This window comes from Accipiter gentilis, chromosome 18, assembly GCF_929443795.1.
Source record: "Accipiter gentilis chromosome 18, bAccGen1.1, whole genome shotgun sequence".
Lineage (NCBI taxonomy): Eukaryota > Metazoa > Chordata > Aves > Accipitriformes > Accipitridae > Astur > Astur gentilis.
In genome coordinates, this window is record NC_064897.1 from 1736182 (window position 1) to 1758456 (window position 22275).

Below are 22275 nucleotides of genomic sequence, written 5' to 3' on the forward strand. Positions count from 1 at the left end.
AGGGTCTGCAAGAGCTCGCTCTGAGTCCTAACCACGAAGTTGCATTTTCAGCTCAAGCGCCTCCCAGCTCTTCAGAGTGAAACGCAGATTGCACATCAAATTGCACCCCCCTCACAGCATGGGTAAGGGCAGACAAGGGTACAGAAAACTCAGTTACACGGCTTCCAGGTGAACCTGGGCTTGGTCCAAAACCCCGTGCCTTGTCCTTGCAAGGTTTGCGTGGAACCACCTGGGAAATACAAGCTGTCGGTAGCTCGTTTGTAGATCAGAAAGGCAGGGGATGCAATCACTCCGGAAACAGAGGGCCGACTTCAGGTAGATTTGCATATGAAATTAATACAGTAAGTGTCTACTCCAATTATTAGTAACCGGGTGGTACTCTGTAGCCACAATGTCGGGGCTGTGAATAAGAGAGTTCTTTTGAAATGGGCTGTCACGTCATCTCTTACTGATTTCTGGAAAGGACCACTCCGAAATTAATGAAAAGTCTGGCCAACACTGTAACAAGAAGCATTTTTAGGAATTTCACAGGCCTTTTAAGCTGAGGTGCTGCAAGCATGAAATACAGGTAGGAATGCAGAAATTGTGAAAGTCTTGGATCACTGTATGACCGGTGCTCGGGAACAGCACACAGCTAAACCGTGCAACCCATGCAATTTATTAGCTCTATTATTTTGCAACCCCTCCCTTCATATAATGCAAACTTATGTCACTTAAACCAATGCAGCTTCTACTACTATACAATACGCTACTATAAAAGCCACTTTAACTACAGTTTTGTCCTCAGACATATTTTGTGGCCTTTGAGAAACCAATAAGTCCCTGCAGTCAGTAAGAATTGTGGTTCCTCCCTCCGTGGACTGCATCGGGTATGCAGGGAGTAACATGCAGAACGTGGGATTTACCAGTTTGGAAGGAACAGGGTTATCTGCTTTTTATATACTATATATGTATATTACAGGCATTATCCCTATTTTAATGAGTTTTCCACTATCTGATTGTTTCTGGATATTTCTACCACCTGAAGATACAGAAGCCCACAGAGGTACTGAAAGAGGCCACAGTAGGCAAAGACTTCTTGCACCCCTGAATGTAATTTTCTGAGCACAGAGGTGATCTCTTAGCTCTCTAGAAAGTCTGAACAGAGTGAGCCTGCTCCAAGACTTTCTTCTGCCACCCACGCTGGCCCAGCAAATAGCAGGAAGCCTTCAGCTACCAGCCGAGCCAAGGACCCTCTCCTCTTTGCAGGCTCAGCCATTCATTGAGACAGTTGACTAAAGGAAGAAAAAAATGTTTAAATGTAAAGCAAAGGCTCTAAAGCGCACAGATGAGTTTAGGCGCGAGCTGAGCAGATTTGCTGAACCAAGACTTTCAATAGGATGTGCATTTCGATATGTGATAAGGTACACCAATGAAGAGGACGGAACCGTAGCCTCGGGGAGCAAGGCAAACATCCCAAGCTCAGTGAAACTTGTGAGAGTTTTTCCACTAGTCTGCAGACTACCTAGTACCGCTGGGTTGGAACCTAGCACAAAACAGTTTAACAATTTAATTAAAGCTGAAGACTATTTGTTCATTCTGCAAAAGCTTGCTAATAGGCAGCACTGAAATGTCAGTAACAAATACTAGGGAATTCTCTCCCGCATTGATATGCACTAATAACACCCATTAATTTAAAAAAAGTAATCATTTCAGACCAAAGAGTAGTTACTCTTCCAGTTTTACATTGGGCAATTTGAAATTTTCTTCACTAGGTGTCAGAATAATTTGTTTTATATAAAAGCCTGAGAGGCAGGAGTGGAGATAGACTTGTTCACTACCCAAAAGATGGGTTTTTATTTTTTTTAATTTCTAAATCAATCTGCTTTTTTTGCAAAGCCATTTACAATTGACTATTAATTTGCATACTCAAATAAGCTATTAATGAAAGCAATGTAATTTCTTCTTCTCCAGTGCCCTAGCTGAGTGCCTAATTCAGTGTTTTGAATAAATTGAACGGTGGGGTGATTTATGAGTACAGAGAATGTATTTTCTTTTTTTACTCAACTACCATTAAACTGAGTTTCCTACCAATGAATTTAAATTAAAAGGACAACAACCATATTTAAATTTTATCCACACATAACTGTGTTGAATTAAATGAATATTGTATTTTATAGCATGTGTTTGTACAGTTAAAATGTCTATGAACAGAGACAAATAGTGAAGACCGAGTATTTCTTCTTTACTTGAGCAGTCTTATTTATCAATTCTAAAATCATTTTACAGAAAAATGATCAACATTGTTTCAGCTAAGGTAATTTCAGTGGAAAAGTAAGATTTCTTCTTTCAGTTACAAGACCCGAGAGATGTTTCATGAACAGGTATTAACCCTCCCCCCGACATCTTGGTTTTCCCCACTGCTTTAAAAAAAGACACTGTTTTACATGCAACAAAGTAGAAGAGTAGGAATGTGAAAACATACCCAACATTTAAGTTTGTTCTTAAGAAAGGAAATTGATTTCCCTATAAATGTCCGTATTGATAGAGCAGCAAAAGTTAAAATCCAAGCTTCACGCTAATACATGGAAAAGCAAACTTCATTACTTACACTTGACTTACACCAGCATAACTGAGACCACAATCTCATTCTCCATTGGAAAATGTAGATGAACGGGTGATTCCCAAGTCGTGCTGTATTTTCTCATTTTCACAAACACTACTAAAGTACTTACATGGAAAAAATGTTTCCAGGAAGGCTGGACAAATGACTATTCATTATTTACAAGCTAGAGCCATTTTGCTGAGAGTTTAGTGGGGAAGATTCCTGAGATACTGTTACTTATAAAAACAGGCCCATCTATGGGATTTGAGAGAGTAAGATACTGCTAGTAAGTATGGACACAGATGGTCAAAATATGCTGAAATATGTCCTTTGATTTGCTCCTAGAAGAGACCTGGATACACCTGTAAACTGTTTTCCTTGCCCCTTTCTTGCTGAAGAGCAAAAAGAGAATTCTCACAGATGCCAGCAAGCTGGGATACCAAATTGCCATCTTCCCTATGTCTTTTTTTTTTTTTTTTTTTTTTGCCTAGAGTTTTAAATAATGCTACAGGTATAGTTAGAGACCTAGAGATCACTTTCCCTTAATAGCAGACTAAATTTTGAATATGTATATTCTGATACGGATGCCTATGTTGCCTTTAAATGAAAAATAAGGTGATCCCATTGACCCCCATCCCCTGCTTCGTACCAGTTTTTTACTGGAAAGAGTGTGTTCACATAATACGAATACAATTATTTATTTTGGAATTGTCTTAAAAGCTTAAAGCTGAGAAACTTTCCATGCAGATGAATCCTAGAACAATGAATGTTTATTTTTGGCAGTTTTGTCAGTTGTAGCTGCAGTTTTCATAGATGAATAAGAAGTTGACGTTCCCTGGGAAATACTCTCTTAGCATCCGCTGTTAACTATCTGAACTGGTTACATTTGATCCACATTTTTCAGCCTTTCTGTAAAACCTTAGCAGCCAGAGACCTACAAAAACCACAAGTGTAAGGACAAAGATCATGGGAAACAAAGTAACTTCAATTTGATATATGAGCACATAGCATCTATTTCTGAGACTTGCTAATAAATGAAGGTTACAACAATGACTTGGCATAAAAGTTATTAGGTAGCTCTCTTTAAAGTTATAAAGGTTCCTTAAAACTGGGACATCTTTCTCTATGGCATTTGTACAGCTCTTTACAAAACACTGTACAAAAATAGGACTCCCTTAAACCTAGCGAGTGAAACGCAGATGGCTCTTCCGAACAAAGAAAAAACAGGAAAGCAACACGGTGCACAACTAAACACTCATTTTAAAGACTCAACATTGGGATGGAAACACACAAGCCACCTAGAGAAGAACAAGCCACATATTACTCACTTCATTCAAGTTACATTAAAATATCAGTTTTCTACTGTTGCAAGTGAAGCCATTCCCCATACTTTGCATATTATGTCTCAGGAAGCATTACAGGAGTGTTCTTTTCCGTACTTTCTGCTGCTCTGAAGACAGTGAAGCATCCAGCTCAGGGATTAAAAGGTAGACTAGGACTGGCCTCAGCTTGGCTGCACAAGGCTGCTTCTTTCAAACAGCTCTCTAAAATGGCTCATCTAGCTGAGAGTTATTTGGAGTATTATGGGGAGTTGGTGTGCCAGGGAGGTCCAAGGAGAGACACTTAAGAAAAACAGGGAGGAAGGAAAGTCTGAGTGGTGCTAGGTCCTCCCCCCCCAAGTTAACTTGTGACACAGGTGAGCTGCTGGAGAGTGGAGAGGAGAAAACCTTCACTTATTCTCTCCTCTGAGATGAGATCACAAAATACTCTGTCCTCAAACAGCGGTGAACAGGTCTCTGCGGGACAATGCCTCCCAGCCCCATGCCAAAACGCACCCAAGGAGCACATAAACCAGCACGTTCTGACTGCTGGTTATGGTAAGTCACACTGCCTAAAGCCTCGTGTTATTTTAGAATATCTTCTACTGCTTTTTACTGCTGTCTTTCAGGGGTCATTTAGCTTATGAATAACCAAACCATTCATTCTGCTTCATCTGTCATCTGCCATTGCCCACACTATTTTATGGCAAGCTCCAGTCAAACTTGTTTTCTGGTAGGTGGCCATAAATTGTGATGATTTGTAACGGCTATCACGCAAGGGCAAAACATAGAAGCAAAGATGACACGTTAAGTCACCTCTAATGTACTGATGACACTACTCAAGTATTTAACAAAGCCAAGCAGTCTGGCAGAGCCTAGTCAACTCCCTTATAAATTCCCTTCCCTCTGTTCCTACAGCGCACATGTATAGAATCATACCTGCCCATAGACGACGCGTACGTGGCCCTGAGTAGGGAACACCACCTTTGCCACATAGCCTTTGCAAAATACAGCAGAGCCCTTTCCTCATTTGGGGACATCCCGCATTACTGCTGAAAAACCAAGAGAAGTAACGTCCCCTTGGGCAGGGAAAGGCACCTGCTGGAGGACACTCACCCAAGCCAAGCACAGCGGCTTCTCCCAGAACTACCTGCCCGAGCTCAGTGCAGACCACCACGGATGAGAGGACTCAAAACAATTGCGTGGGTGTCACTCGATGGCAGGCTGAGCCTTCAGACACGCAGCTAACCTGGCTCTCGGCTTTCCTCCAGAACCAGCTAGACCTGGACCCAAAGGCTGGATGACAGGGCTAATATTTCAACCCAGTGCAGTCTCAGGCACAAAGACTGTATGAGCCCATCAGGCCACTATATGTAGAGAGATGTTCCAAAATTGCACGGGCACCTGCGGCAGGTAGGAGGAAAGCATCTGACGGTTCGTCTAGAGCAACAAACCGTGCTAGAGCTAGTCTGCGTCAGAAACAAATCACAGTTTTGGACTTGGAACTCGCAGTCTCTGACTGAGCAATTTCATCAGCTGTACCAGCTCAAACCAGTAAGCCACTAGCAAGCAGGATTCAATTCATCCTTACTCTCTCCAACAGCAGAGAGGGAGAATATTAAACTAGATTAATCTGACTGGGTTCAACCATTCCTATATCTTGCTTATTCTGAGAAAAATGTTTAAGAACATGAAGAATGGTAGCTGGCATATGCAAACACAAATGATCACAACAGCCCTCAGCTGTGAGCCGAGAGCAATGATTTGTCACAAGGGTTTTTGACAGCAAGGAGTTTAATTTTATCACTAGAAAATTCAAACTGTAATGGCATTAACTATTAAAGAGAAATCTTTAGCCTTTTAAATGTCATAGGGGTATGTGAGGGGCAAGAGATTACGAAATATAGCCCTGCAGGAGGTTAAATGATTCCGGAAACAATGTTTGCTTCTCATGGAAACCCACTTAAAGCAGAAATCAAATAAACCTCCTCTGATAATGTAAAGCTAAAGAACTGTGTGACAAAGTTCATATACATAACCTTCTTCTTTCCTTAGTAAATATGCTGCATTTACACTGTAAACCCTCAGTTAATCATATAGCACATTTCAAAAAGTGAGAGCAATGTCCTGAGCGCACAGATACAAGCAGTAGGTAATGTGGCAGCAGCAAACCAGGTCCCAGTAGCTGGACTCATGGTTATATTTGTTCGCTGAACAGGACAACCTCCTTTGTGAAGAGTGCAAGCACAAGTCAACTACCAAGCCATTATCCTGAATTAATTTATAGTACGAGTCCACTAGCAATGAGTCCGTCTACTAGGCCTGTGCACCTCTACCGCTCACGTACCTCTGTTCCTGCCCTCGAGCAGGCAGAGATCTCCCAAAGGTAATTTACCTTTGCTAAACACTGCAGCCCTGGCTCCGCTTCCCCTGCCTCCTATTGTTTATTTGCAGCCTGCCAAATACAACCCATGTTTGTCTGAGATTCGTTTTGCAGCACTGCTGAAATCCTTTATTTCTTCCTGGGCTGCTACGGAGAAGCGTTTTCATGCAATGTAGTGTTCCATTTAGACTGATACCTGTCACTACTTTTAAGAGCAGAGGAAATGGTAGCAGTTGTTTAAAAAACACCCTAAAAATGCTGGAGGATGCACCCCTCCACCTAGCACTCCCTTGTTATTATGACTGCCTGCTCATTTCGGGACCAGGATCTGTATTTACGTCTCTGCTGCAGAGGAGTGCTCTAACTTATGCCCTGTTTTCAGAACTATTTATCTTTATATGGCAAATACCTATAAGTATTATCCTTAGAGCATTAGGATAGCCAAAGAATTTGAATTTCTAGCCAAAGAATTAAGGTACTTACCTGTGGGTGAGTCACCCAAATTTCAGTCCCTGCCCAAATAAGTATAATTATTTATACAAAATTTTGAGTGTGTAGTCTCTGTTCTTGGAGACTTTTAAGATCTGACTGGATAAAGCCCCAAACAGTTCTGACCACAGAGCTGACCTTGTTTTGAGCAGAAGTTTGGACTACAGACCTTGTGAGGTTCCTTTCACCCTGAATTATTCTGTGACTATCAAGTTACAATATCAGCAAGAGTTTTAACTTTAAAGATAAGATTTATTGGTTATTAGGGCACTCCATCCTGGGAAAATGATAATACAAGTTCTTTAAGCAGAAGAAATCTAATAGAGCTTAGAAAACTACATAAGCTCTAGGCTATGATGCAGAGATATGGATGAATAATTTTCTTCCTCCAGCATTTCTGTGACTATCACCCTGGACATCTCACCCTGATATTTTGGAAAGTACTGTTAAAAGCTTGTAACACATTTCAGGATGAATAATTTTCAACAATTTTATTATCTGCTAAAACCCTCCACCCAGTTCTATCTCACTGAAGCTTCATCTGTCCCATCACCTCTACTGAGCATGTTGAAGGACCACTTCCCTCCATCAGGAACTCCTGGGACATATGAATGTAATTTTCCATTTATTCCTTACGCAGAGTTGGAAGCAGTACCAGGGAGGAGGGACCACGAATTTGCTTGAACCCCTGGAGCATTCTGTACTTGAGGGCCCTGTTGTACTCCTCATCGCTTTAGCAGGGGATATCTTTAATTGAACAAGAATTTTACGCAAGAAATACACTAGCTGCTTATTTCTGATCTCTGCAGGAAAAAATCCTGTATTTCCCAGAGTAGGACATTTATGCTCATACTATTTTAGAAGAGCTTATTTAAGGAAAACAGCAAGAGCGTGGGGAAGACATTTAATATACTACTGCTTTTTCCAATTAAATATTGTGAATATCCTTCAGTTAAATGCCTTTTTTCAGTTACATAGCCATGTAGGATGGTGAAAGCAGAAGAAATTCTTAGAGCTAGTACTTTCTAAGATGTGAGAAAAGAATAAAAGATAAGAAAAAAGTCATCTTGCAATAGGTGGAATTATTTTACAGATGAAACATGACGCCTTATCAAGCTGTTCCTACTTCTACTTTATATAGGACGCAAGTAACAGAGGTCTTGGGAATGAACTACTCATCATTATTAACAACTTAAATGGGAGTTTAAATGGCTTATCTGCAATGAATTATTCAAGAGCTTCATGAATTAACTACTGAACTTTTCATCCTTTTTTTACCACAACACTGTTCCACATTGGACCTCCCAGTCAGGTAAAACAAGTTAAATATTACTAGTAAAAAGAGTTAGCTATTATGGCAAAATTGTTTGAGGGGAATATGAAGGGCCAGCTTTCTGAAAGCACAGTGTTAGGCCAGATAAATGAGGGGTAGAGAAGCAAAACTCCTAAGAACCGAAATGTGAACAGTGTTACTCTGCAAATGTATTAAAGCAATGGGTGAAAAGCGCTGCTGTTGCACTGGAAGCAACAGAAAAATCTTAAATGCATTATGGTAAGAGGTCTCTTCCCAGCTAAAAAAACCCCTTCAACTTGCCCTCAAAAGCATGCTATCAGTCAGTTGAATGGGAAGAAACTTCTGATTTATTTTTTTCAGGAAACAATTAGACTGTAAATAATCATAGAGGTATTGGAATATGTTTATCAACTTTAATGAGTCATAAATTAAAATGTGGCAACAATTCACTCTAGTGAGGGCAATGGATATTCACCTGGATATTCACTCGTGTTTTCCTATCTACTTTTTCTGTGGAAGTTCATTACTGGCAATTATCAGTTAGATAACAGCTACTGTAATTTTTACAGGCTGTATTCCACTTGGGGATAGGCATTTCTAACCTGTTGCCAGCTGGAGAACACAGCAGTTTGCAGGTGCCTTTATTATTACCTTGCCTTGCTGGTTATAGGCTTTTCTATGTAATGTTGAAGTTGTGCTCTTCCACTAACACCTGGCCACTACCCATAGGAGAAAAGTTGTTTTTCATTCTTCTTGGCCCATTCGGTGTTTGGGCTGAGGTTGCAAAGCATTTCTTTCAGTATGTAAATCCCTACTTTAAGTAAAAAACTATAGGGATGGTTCTTAAATCTACTGTGCCACACAGCACCCACTCTAAACACAGTGTGAGTTTAGAGTGAAAACCCAGGCCCAAATAGAAAGCAGTTATAATGCCATCCCAGTAGGTACCCTCCATATGCACAATACTCTTTTTCCTTATGTATATACTCAGAGATGCCACACTGTAGTAAGAGCAAAAGGAAGAGTCGAAGAAAATCTACCTCCTTGATTTACTGATTTAGGAGGGCTTTGTATCTCTTATCAACATGCTGGCCATCATCTAAATGCTTTCATTCAATGTTTTCTCCAAGTTCATAGAGAGAGGATTTAGAATACTTACATATAGCAATTACACATTGAAGAAATGACCCAATAATAGAAAGCGAGATATTTCCTTAAGTATAACAAACAACTGGCAAATTTGTAGGTTATGAATCTTTTAAATTACTTTTCAGGCAAGCTGTTGATGATACAGAATGCATGTGGACACAAGCACTGCTGTTTGCAACGTAAGCCTCGTACAACACAACTGTTTGAACAAACTGTAGAATGTATTCAACTCCTGTTTGCCATCAAAGCATTTTATTAGCAGTTATTTACAATCCTAACTCTTCCCTCTCTTAAACGCAACATACTCCATTCCTTAAGCCTCAGTTAGTAGCAAGGCAAGTAATTCAGCCACTTTATCAAGAAATAAGTCAGAAAAAGGAAGGGAGAGATGTTTCAGGGAGCAACAAATATGCCAAGTATTGTGTCCAAAAATGTTCACAGGTGGGTATTTCATATGGGAAAGATACTCCTGCAAATAGATTATGCAAGATGAATTTTGTGCTAAGCATCAAGAAACATACTTATTATCGTTATCCTTGTGTGTCCAACATCATAATACAAAAAGGAACAACTTCCTAGGGGTGGGGCACTATGCCACTGACACTTCAATACAGGCTTTAGACTATATTTCAAAAGGTAGGGGTTTTTTTACTGCTTATGGTTTTACTTTTTGAAAAATGTATTTAATTAAAAATTGAGTTTGCTAAGTTTCAGTGGAGCTATGTACACTAAAAGATTGCAGAAAAATTAGGTAGGGTGCTATACAATATTTAATGAACTGGTGAAAAACTTTGCATTAGTGGGCAGGGAGAAGGGATTTTTTTATGGTATAAATTCACTTTCTCAAATTCTGCAATTAAATGGTTTTGAAATGAAATAGTCCAACTGCTTTGATTTTTAACATATGGACTCAAATGGCTTTCATTACAAAAGTGATTGCTGTATAATAGTCAAGTAGCAATGGAGAATAGATGAAAGGTGATTCATTCAAACAAAATCAGATTGAAAAAGTTACCTTTTAACAAATTCAGACCATTGTTCTAGACTGTCTATCAGTATTTGAACAGCTTTGATACATATTCTGCAGTATGAGAAAATGTAATTCAGAGAAACACCCAGCATCACTATACTTATTTAATTTCTGAAGAATGGTCCTGCTTAAGTGAGCCAGTCTACACTATTGAAGTAATTTATATGTGGTCTACAACACCAGGACCAAAATGATCTGTTATCATATGTGTACATAAAGGACACAGTATATTTAGGTAAAAAAAACATATAAGTATCTTATTCAATACATAAATTCAGTGACTGTACATGGCTTATAACAGATGCACATCTCCTGCTAATATCCATAAAAGCCTCATTTGTTTGATGAAAGAGTAATTCTAATAGACAGCTAAAAGATAAACAGCAAAAAGCTCAGTGCCATGTTTGTATCATGTATCCTCAGATACAGCCTGCCTATTATAACTTATCTGTTATGCAACATAAAAGGATTCACTTTCTATATTAATGGCCAAGATTCTTTCTTCCCGAAATTGATAATGTGACATTTGAGATCTGATTTAATATTTCAGAGCTACTGCATGCACATACACACAGAAAGCAAAAGGAAGAAATTTATGAGTATATGAAAAAGGTCACAGATGAGAGCAACATACACTAAAGACCACATCAAGGCTTTTAGTGGTTTTTCCCCTCCCCACCCTGATAGAATTAGAGTGAAAGTGCAAGTTCCATTTACCTTGAGTAAACATAATAAATGGCAGAATAACCCAGTGCCGAGACTAAGTTTCAGAGCTAAATGAATGCAGGGATCCAAATATTATAGTCTTTTGGAAGACATGGAGACATCTCTGTAGATAGAAAACATCTCTGTACAAGAGAAGATGTAGAAGGGAAGTCCTAGCTTTGCAAAGGGTTTATCATGAAAGCAGGTATGATTTTGCTTTAGAAATGTCCTATTTAGAGTAGGGATAACAGGACATTGAATGTCTCCTCAGAGCTAAGCTTGTTAACTTGTTATAAACAGAATTGGCTTCAGTGACTCCATAGAGAGTAGATTCTCATGACTTGTAAAATTCCCCAAACTTAAGTTTTCTGTAGAAAGTGAGAATACTAGAAATTACAAGGTTAAAAGGAGTAGCATTTTGAAAGACACCTGAGCAATAGTACTATTTCCCACAGCAATGGGTTTCTGGAACGTTGCACAGACTAGATGCAAACAAGTCAGTCCAAGCAACAGGAAAAACTTCCAACAGCAGAGAACTGAATTATTCTGAGAGAGCTGGCTGTGTGATGTCTATTCTCATGCTGTTAAGAGATATCAAAAGCTTTTGGTACCTGATCATACCTCTGCAGGCCAGGTCTGAATTACTGCCACTTGAAATTAGTGGAAGGAGCATTATCTGCCTCAAAGTCTGAATGCTGAAATAGACTAGTCCTTTTGCTTTAAAAGTAATTTGCATGCTGGAATTATGGTGGGTTTATGATTTAATCTAACAAGAAATCTTAAAAGAAAGGCAGTATCAGAAAGGCTCTAAACTAGCAACACTATACTAAAGTGAGAAGCAGTAATTTGAAATACAAATCACTTTAGAATTATTGTTCAGACTGCCTTTTAAAGATCTACAGGTCTAAGTATCTAGTAAGATTAAGGAACCTTAGAAGACTTAGCACTAGGTTCAGAAAGATATACAGTTCTTTTAACATATAAGGCATTTTTACATTAGCATTAAAATCAAGATATTTTAGCAGCAGCTGCCTAATAATCCACTCTAGTGTTTGGATATCTGAACTTGCTTTCAGTGTTTCAGGCGTGTCTCATCCTAACAGGTAAACTGTGTCTATGTTTTTTGTTTTGTGTTTGGTTTGCATTTTGGTTTAGGTTTGTTTGGGTTTTTTTTACAGCTTCTCTGTAGACATCAAAAAAGAAATTCCTTATCCTTCTCTCACTTCGGAGGGGACCAGTAGAATTAAATATACTTATCATATAATACTTTCCTCTAACAAGTGTGGAGATATAAGGCTGTTCCTGACTTTTAGACCTAGTAACCAAAAGTACAGGGGAGATGAGAGAAGTTAGAAGAGACACATCTTCTCTTTGAGGGACTGTAGCAACTTCATGTAGCTGAGGCTGCCCTTCCAGCTTAAAGGCCCTTTTTCAGGCAAGGGGAAGGAAAAAGGAGTTTGACACATACTACCCCCCCCTTCTCCATTTCTAACTCGATGCTAATAGTCACAAGTTTTGTGCACAGACTTCAACCCTACCTTGGAGCACGTGGAGTCCACGCGGACCATCACCCTGGCTGCTTCCTTCACATCCAGAAAGGAGAAACGATCAGGAGCAGAACCTGGCACTGCTGGCAAGCCAGGAAATTCCTCATGTGAGCAGCAAGAGGGACAAGGGTGCAAAGCAATTTGAACTAAGTGCTCCATGCTTAAATCTGACATTTGTTTTTATTATTGTCACTTGGTCTCTGATAAAAGGCAGCAATATATTAGAAATGACACTAATCAGCACCATCATATTGCTGCTATTTCTTATAAGCAATTGCAACATGGGACAACACCAAGAAAGAATTTAAAAGTTCTAATTCAATTTCAATTGAAAGAATTAAGAATTGTACATCATGCTATCTGGGAAAGGGGAAACTGGTAAACATATGACTCGGGAGACTTCCAAGCAGAAAGGGAAGCAAGACTAGGAAGAGAACGTCTTTATATTACAAAGGTCATAAGCTTCAGACAGCTTCATTTGCAGTCACCGTGCCTTCACACAGTCTCTAAAAGTCAAAGAGAAACACAATGCAATAGCTTTCTTAAAAAGGAAAGAGTTCCTCCATGCAGTCCCATTCAGTTGCCTTGATGTTGCATTTGTTTTGAATGGAAACCAGGTACACAAGGCCAGCTATAGATATGTTAAAGACAGTTTAAGAAAACCTTAGTGATTCACTTCACTTTGATAGTCTCCAACTTTATTAAAAGACCATCTTTTACTTTACCAGAATAACCTTTCAGTATAGTCACCTTGTCCAGGTTAAAAACAAGTACGGGTGAGGTTAATAAAAAATCATAGTTCTCAGAATTGCACTGGATTTAGTGGATTTTTCACTGGCACCCCCATCTCCTGCCCCAATGAGAGCATCAAAGTGCCAATAAAGCTGAGATTAGTCACTGTGAGATCTGATACAACCATGGGCCAAGTGCTGTGGAGAAATCTTTTCTGACAAACTCCAGCTGTGCAGCTTTCTTTCCAGTAGGAGGTAATATCATTTTGGACCTCTGAAAAATTACTTGCCTGGACCGTGTTTTATGAAGGCCCATTTACAGTGTTATAACACAACAGAAAGGATTTAAAACATGCTGTAAACCAACTTCCATTTCAAGTCATTCTCCAGTACTTTGCTAGTATAAATCACGTCCAGTACATAGTAATGAGGTCCACTAAATGTCAAGTACAGCAAAGACTGCTTATCTCCTTTTAAGTGCCGAGACCATGCCTATTCCATCACACTTTTCCACTGGACACATTTAATCATTAATAGCACTAATTATTACCAACTTTAAAGTTTCTATTAATTAGTGCACCTCTTAAGGGGTATAACCACCACTTGTGTGCTGCAAATAACAAATACATATAATAGTTCTCATGGCACATCTTCAAGTAACTCTTACCAAGCTCTGGTGAGGCTCCGATTTTATGCTGAATGACTACATTTGCAAGTGGTCAGATAGTATCAACTTTCAGATTACAAAGTAATTTGGAATTTAAATCAGCTCAAATTGTCTGAAAGACCTTAGTTATTTACAGCCAGTAGGTTCCCTTCCTTGCTGAACACACCTAGAAAACAATTTTTGTTTTAATGGTTACGGGACCATTAGGAGAACAGTTGCTGCTTTGCTTAGAACTGACCAAAATGGTTTTGATGGTTACTTCCAAGAAAAGTAGTGCTTAAGACAATGAATGATGTAGGCTTTGTAGACTGACATGGAAAGAACAGGTTTGACACTGACCATGAAGTCATAGGTACATAACATTTTAAGTTGGTGTGTGAGCTCTGCAAAAATATACCAGATGAAACTGTAAAGTTCTGTTCCCATTACTCCATCATACAACATGTTAAGAGAGGAGCTGTAATGGGGCTGCATGTCATGAATTCGTATTTCACTTAGAGTCATTTTACTTCACTGGTTGCAACACACAGCAAAGTTAAGGTCAAAGTATAACATGTATCAGCTAAAGAAATAGGTTATCCTTGAAACATACAGGAAGCTACCCTGGAAACAAAACAAGATGATTCCCAACCAGCAATTTTTTTGACTCCCACTGTTACATAAGTGTAAGTGAAGTCAATGGTATTATGCTGTCCTAACCAATTTAACCAGCCTCTTCATCATCTTGGGTATCAGGAACATCAAAACCAATTTATCATAGAATAGAATTACTGCAGTTAGGCATTTTTGTTGCTGTAAAAATGTATTAAATTTATCTGCAGCTCCATAATTAAAACCTAGGCTTTAGAGGATCTGTGAATGTTAGTATATCTTCAAAGCACTTTACAGATCAATCCTTTTCAGCATCACTCCAAGAGTGGAAAGAATTACCTTTATTTAATGGAGAAACAAGCTGCAGCACAAAGACACAGTGACTCATCTGCCGGTTAAGTGCCTAGATACCATGGGGATGATACAAGAGCAGAGAACAGAGTGTCCAGAGCAGATCACATCTGCAGCTAGTTTCCAGTACATTAATCTCCTCTCTTTTCTATATTTAATCTCTCATATATTTGTTCTGTTAACCATTTTCCATGCCTATGCTACACTGCTATTCAGTCACTTCCCATAACTGTGCATCTTCCATCTGCTTCCCTCCCTTATATATGACATTTAGTTCCCCTGCCATCCATTATTTGTCTTATACTGGTGGTACCTGAAAGCTAGAAACATTTTCAGCTCCCTGTATGTCTCTGAGCTTCCTTTCTCAGTGGATCCAGGCAGCCAAACTCCTTTTCATTTCCAGTAGCTCTTAGGAAATCACAGTGGAAGAGCGCTAAACATTGAAAGTGGGCTCTGCAGTTTCTTTGCTCCTGAAGGATGTCTACTTTCTACTAAGCCTGTAAGGGCACAAATCTGAAGCAGAGTTCTGTTCTTCATCAGCTTGTATTGATTTCTCAAAGCTTTCACATATATTAGCAGTCTTCAAAATACTTTGTGTAGTCGAGAATTCAACAATTTCTCAGTACTCCTGCTAAATCTACTGTTCATTTCACATAACATTTTTCCTTAGCCACTAAAAATTTAGACCAATTATATGCATAACTCAAATTCTGTACTCACGTACCTAAAAGATGGCCTCTTTTGGTACAGAGTCACACTGAACACCATCGAAATCAATAAGACCTTCATATGCAAGTACTGTGAAAAACAACCATTAATATTTATTTGTTTCCAAGTATGTATTTCAAAGTCTAAATTTAGGGAGATAGGACAAAGACAGAAGTCAGCTTGGAGAATGTACACCAAATCCCCTGTGTTGCATAGCACCTTACCAAGACCAATCTTGTTGAGCAACTCTACTTGTCTCCTATTCTACTTAAATCTAGTTGAGATTGCTACTTTTAGGTTAAGGACAGTTTGGAAGAGATTTAGGCAGATTCCCCTGCCTTTTTCAGTTCATGAACAGAACAAGCCCTTTTGTTCTGATGGATAATCAGATCTGAAATCCCACATAATATGTACTTCCTACATGAAATACACATTAAATGACATTGAACTGCCTTCCACCACCCAGTTCCATATCTACTTAAATTCTATAAAAGCACCCTGACACACAGAATGCAGGGGTAAATATATACTCAAAGTATGTTAGTTCTTCCTCCTCAGATGCTTTAGTTCCTTGTCTGTGAAGTACTGTAGTATCAGTAAGATCGCAACAAACCTTTTGTTTAGGCTTACTAGCTCCTTGTATCTTTTTTGAAGGACTGTTCCTTCTGGATATTAAGTTCTTTAAAACTCTGCAAGACACCTTTTCCTCTGTGAGGATAAGGTGACCCTAAGGTTTAACGAGCTGAGATGTTACTGTAACACGTGGTTTTATCTAACAAGTATTATCTAGACCAACTTGTTTTCCATTGATAGAAGTCTGCAACTCTCAGCATATGTTTTTAGTCCTGTTTCACTGCAGAAAAACAGTAGGTGTATGAAATATTTATTAACATTCTACAAGTGCTGGTTTTGTGCACTTTTTTCCTAAGCATCTGGTCCAGCATCGTATGGAACAACCCTATATAGATCTTTGCTGTGTCCTTGCTCATAGGACAGTTCCTAGGATCTCAGTCAGATTATCATCTAGACAAAGCAACAGATCAAACACTAGACCGAAAAGACTAGTCCCCTGTGCTGTATGGATACCTCAGTAAAAGTTAGTAAAGCAACAGAAATTCAGAACAGCTCATGATCTAGATGACTACTGAGGAAGACCCAAGCAACCAGAAATATATTATGGCAGCAGCACTATTAACTTGCTCTTAAGCTTTTAAATTTAAAACGGTAACAGCATGATAGCAGAAAAAAAAAGTCACTATATATGGAACAACTATAAATTCATTCTAAAAACGTCTATTGTATCACCATGAAAATGTCACACCTCCTCTAATTTTAAAATACTTCCTTGCAGCTTTACATTTCATTACATTGCAGTGAAGTAATCCCCTCCTGCAGTAACTGTAATGGTTATTAGTATGTTATTCAGGCAGCTACTAATATAATGGTGTCATGGTTCTTAAATCAGGCTTCTGAAACTATGAAAAATGCATAGCAGTAACTCTTACATCCTCTCTCAGCACCGTATCAGGTAGTGATAGAAAAATTCATGGAGATAAGTGGCAGTGAAATCACCCATGTATACTACAGCCACATACACAACTGCGATTTTAAGAGATTTCTGTAACCATGAGTGCATTGTTATAGAAAACATTGACAAAACAATTAGAAAACCTTACCACCAGTGGCCATCAAGCAGATTTCACTAAAACCAGGTGAATACTCCAGTCTTTTTCCTATGGTGAGGAAGGTCTGTCCTCTCACACTAAAGCACTTGTCCCAGTCTGACCCCTGGTTAAGGGGAGTCCTTACACCGTTGGCTGCCAAACTGCTCGTTTGCAAGGCCTGCAGTGACACGTCCAGCTTCCAGTCAGAGCTAACTGGAAAACACTAGATACTCTTCTATTGCCCTCCTCAATTTTGCACATGCATTCTTTGATCGACTCTTTTTAACCCAGTTACCTGCACTCTGCACTGTCTTTGGTCAGTTGCGGCTTCAATGTTTTAAGTGTTGGATTGCACCACCTGCAGAAGGGGAGTGTGGGATTATCACTTATTGGCAAGAAAACAACAGACCATCATTAAGCACAAGAAAAGATTCAATCCCAGTAGCATCCTGATTCAAGAATAGTATTTTCTACATGGCTAGAGCTGTGCAAGACCAGGTTTTCTTCCAGGATAAATTACCAGATTATTTCATCCACATGTGAAAAAGACAGGCTAATGCCCACACAGAAAGGGAAAGTATCTTCTCAATCATCATAAATATTCATATGGAGCTGATTTACATGTCATCAACCAAACACTTACTGCAGCATTAAACAGACGACTTACCAACCTGTTTTCTTGGACTCCTCAGTAAGACCTGGGGAAGCTCATCCCTCTCCGCTGCAGCTGCACGCCCCAGTCCCGGCCAGTCCCGGCTGCCGCTGACTCGGAGGACGAGCAGGGGCAACCGCCACCCTCGAAGCTGGCACAATTCAATCTGCTCAGCTGATACGGCAGAAAGCCACGGAGAAGGGAATTCGTTTTCACTAGCATTACTGCAATATTTCAACACGCTTTGAATTGTTTCAGCGTGTTACCTACTGAGGGCAAGTACTAGATAGACAGACACAGAAAGCAAAGCCCTTCCAGGAGGAAGGAGAGCCTCACAGCTGAGATGCTGAACTGTGACTTCAACTTCGAAGTTGCTGCATTGGACTTGACTGACTGGGTTCAACGTTGTTCTTCTTGCAGACCCTCCAAGATGTTTACGGCAAACTAGAGATTTTCAGTTCATCTCCACTACTGTACTCCCCTTTTCTCCTACTCTCTAGCTTCTGAGAAAGCCAACTCCTACCACTAACATACATCAACCTTGGCTCATGCCCTACCATAATATACCAACGTGAGGAATACACAGGTTCACAGGAGGCAATATAGGATGCAGATTTCATATTTAGCTAATCCTTTACAGCCTCACAGGGGCCACATGATTAATGCACCCCACATTTTGAACTGGCTGGAGCCCAAAGTCTAAAGACACTTTCACAATGGCTGTCCCTTAACTTTTCTGCGAAGTACAGAAAGCATAATGATTCCATACTGTGAGCTGGCTTGGTAACGTAGCTGTCAGAATAATGATTTTTCTCTTATTCATCTTCAGAGCTAGGTAGTTCAAACCTGAGTTAGAACAACCTACTTGCAATTGACTCTGGCCATCATCAATTTAGGGAGAAGTTTAGCAGAGAAAAAGCATATCACATTTGCACCCTAGACACAGAAATAATCCTGGATGCCCTAAGTACTTTAATAAAATGCCCTGCTCTTTCACAAGGAAATTGGAATAAAAAAAATAATGCTTTTCCCTTAAACATCCTTAATGCAGATTAGGCAAAGAATCCATTTAGACAGTAATTAATATTTGGATATGTCCATATACCACAGGATAAGCAAGCTCTCGAAGCATTAAGTAAATCTTCCATCAACCAAGACAAGAAAGGTTTATTAGAATAACTGTGTCAGTTTACACAGTTCACGCAGAATATGACTGTCATCTGCAAAGACAACTCCCTTCCAAAACTGGGAGAGCACTGATCTGATTTCAGTGAAACACTGTACATGGTGACATGGCAGAGGCACCCATTTTCCCTTGCCCATTCTCCTTTTCAGCATGCTGAGGGGGAGCAAGAAGTCACCTTCCTGGCTGACACCACGGTACAGGTCTGTGAAGGCTGGAAGTAAAAATTGCATTTGTCTATGCATTCATTTTGTTGTCAACCTGAATAATACTGGTCACCTGGGAGTTAAAGCTCTTTAGGAGCTCACATTTGGTATGCCGAATAATATTATTTTGTGAACTCTAACCTTCTGACAGCTTATTTTTTTTTCAGGTCACAAATTTCTCACCTCCCCTATCATAGTTTCAGTTGCCTTCTGAAGAGTACATCTTAAACTAGCAGCAGTTCCTTAAATATACCTAGTACCATTATTATGTGGAATAGAAATACATTACAGTAGAAATCCTAGGGAAATGGCACTTGCTGTCTTTTCAGGAAAAAAAATATCTTTGTCATTTGAGACCATGCAGATGGCTTCCTGACAGAGAAATCTAGATTAATTTGCTAGTCGGATTAAAAAAATTAAATCTCTGATTTAACACCTGCAACTTTTCTGTACAGCTCTTACAAGTTTGTTTTTCTGGCATGTATAAAAGCTTTCAAGAAAAGCCACTAGAATAACAACTCAAAACCTATTTTGTTTTAATGCAAATTCCAAAATTCTGTCAAAAAGCTTCTCTTTGGCAATGAGCATTAGCTAGAGTATTACACAAAAAATTGCTGATGAACTGAAAGTTAAAACCTTGCCAAGTGTTTAAGAATGAGCAATATTACTCACTTAACTAAGACCAACATTAATAAGCAATTTTTTATACCTACAAGAAGGACTATAAATAGCATTACCTGTTAGCAAGTCAGTTGTCACCACTGATGTGTCTAAGAAACAAATAATAATGGGTTTCAAAGTGGCTGCCTACTGATCAACTTATTCCAAGCTCCACGTACATTCAGATGAACTGCAGATCAGAAGGAGCGTCACTTCATCCGAGAGCAGATTCCCTTGGATGCCAGTCCCGTAACATAGTCCAAAATAAAGTCTGCCTCCGGCCTCACCCTGCCAAAAGTGAAATGTCAGATGTCCTGTAAAGCCACCTGTCTCCAAGTCACCTAAAGCACCACTCCAACTCAAAACCAGATTAAACTCTTAAACGCAGGTCGAACTGATAGAAAGCACTTGGTAATCTGCCACCACAGTATCAGTTCATAGGTTTTTTCTTTCCCTAACCATGAGCTCCCTGACTGTTTCTCTTCTTAGGTTGTCTGAAAAGGTTTATATTTAGCACACGACCCCTTTCTACACAGGAATTAGAGGAGAGGTTTATGAAGATTTTAAAATTCAGAATTGCAGCCTGTCAGTTTTTCCTTCGCACAGCTCTGAGCCCAGTTGTGAATTTGTGGAGGTGGAGGTAGATGTGTGGGGGAGTTGCAGGCTTTTCTCCCTCTTGCTGATGGGAAAAGATAGGCAGCAGAAAAGGGTATCAGGTTTACAACTTTAAGACAGATGGAAAAGGCAGCTCTAACATGCATATCACCATGGAGCGCAGCAAGCAGAAGGTGATGTCTCTAAGGGAGAGCCTGAACATCACAATGACATCACTCAACAACCCAAGGGCTGTCTGAAACTACATGCAATTTTAAACACCAGTGTTGATGAGTACGAGATGTGCTTAGTTTTTTAAAACAAGAAATGGGTCAGAGCTCATCAGCTCATGGATATTTTTATGATCCATCCAATCAGGAATTCTGAAAACAGAAGAGCTTCTCCTGAGCATACAAAACAAAGGAGCATTTTAAGCATAAACTTTAAATATGCTTTATGAAAGGCTGCACATAATGCACAAACTTCTAAGGGGCAGTTAAAAAGATGCCTGCTTTGAAAAGCCTAAACAAGTAGTTCTGGAGCATGACAGATTTATATCCTGCCTTCACACTGTAACTCCTAGTTCACTCTGGTATTTTCAGGATGACTAGACCCAACGTTTCATTGCATCAGAAGGTCCGATCAGAGCTTTTAACTACAGAATTTCTCTTGTATTTAATTTAGCAGATAAAGTTTTCCTGCGATCCAGTGGAAGAAGCTGGATATATTCAGAATATAAGTGTGGTACAGTTTTTCTTTCATTTTAGTTACAGTAAGGAAAGTTAGACATTGCACTACCTGACCAAGGGAAACAGTGCATTCTTCATTGCCCAACATCTTGAAGGCCAGAATGTCTTTTTACAGCACTCTACAGCTCTGAGGGCAAGAGGGAAGGGCGCAAGGGCCAGGCACTGCTCTCCCTGAACACCAGCAGGATTTTGGCTTCTAAAACCAAGGGATGCTCTTCAGGTAGCAAGGCTGGCTGGGGAGAGACGAGATCTACTTAATGAAGTGGGACAAGAGCATCTTCAACAGATTTGCTAACTCAGTGAGGAAGGCTTTAAACTGGGTTTACTGGTGGATGAAGCCCAGAAATCAGAGAGGGAATAAGAAATTGAGGACCCGGGGGTGGTACCCACCCAACAGTATGACAAAGGAAGCTCTCACTCTTCCTGCAAAAGCGATGTAACCACAGAGCCACCCGAAGTACCAGTCTACGACTACGCAGCACATAAAGAGGATGAGTCAGATCTGCGTGAACCTGCAGAGTTATGGAATGCCACGATGCAGATGGGACAGCTCACACAGAGCCCCGTAATGGGCGGACACAGGCTCTTTAGGAAGAACAGGCTGGGAAGACAAGGGGTTGTGCTCAGCATAAATGCTCAACGCATAGAGCTTTGCTACAGGGGTAGCAGGGGGCTGGGAGCTTATGGACCAAAATTAGAGAGTATGCCAAAAGGGACAGCCACGGCGGAGGTCTCCGACAGACGCCCAGTCAAAACCTCCTCTGGACAAAAGGAAGAGGCCTCATAACACTGGCCTTGATTCTCATGAGAAATTCTAACTACATAATGCTTATGGAAAGGGCAATATAGTGAGATGCAAGCAGTCCAGGAGATTTATGGGACATGTCTGGGAAAGTTTATGCTGCAGATGGTGGACAGGCAGCTAGAAGCGGTGGTCTACTGGACCTTCCACTCACGACTAAAGAACTTGCTGGGGACGTTCAGGCAGTGGTAGCCTTTATTACAGTGATCATGACTTG

General features: G+C 39.9%; 1 protein-coding gene across 3 annotated transcripts in view; it reads right to left on the reverse strand.

Moving 5' to 3' along the window:
* The window catches only part of SHISAL1 (shisa like 1), a 197126-nt gene extending 176898 nt beyond the window's left edge, over positions 1 to 20228 (reverse strand). For all 3 annotated transcript variants that reach the window (XM_049821428.1, XM_049821420.1, XM_049821427.1), the window contains exon 1: positions 19991 to 20228. The gene's annotated coding sequence lies outside the window, so the exon portion shown is untranslated. The remainder of the gene's footprint in view (positions 1 to 19990) is intronic.
* Between the last annotated feature and the right edge of the window lie 2047 nt (positions 20229 to 22275).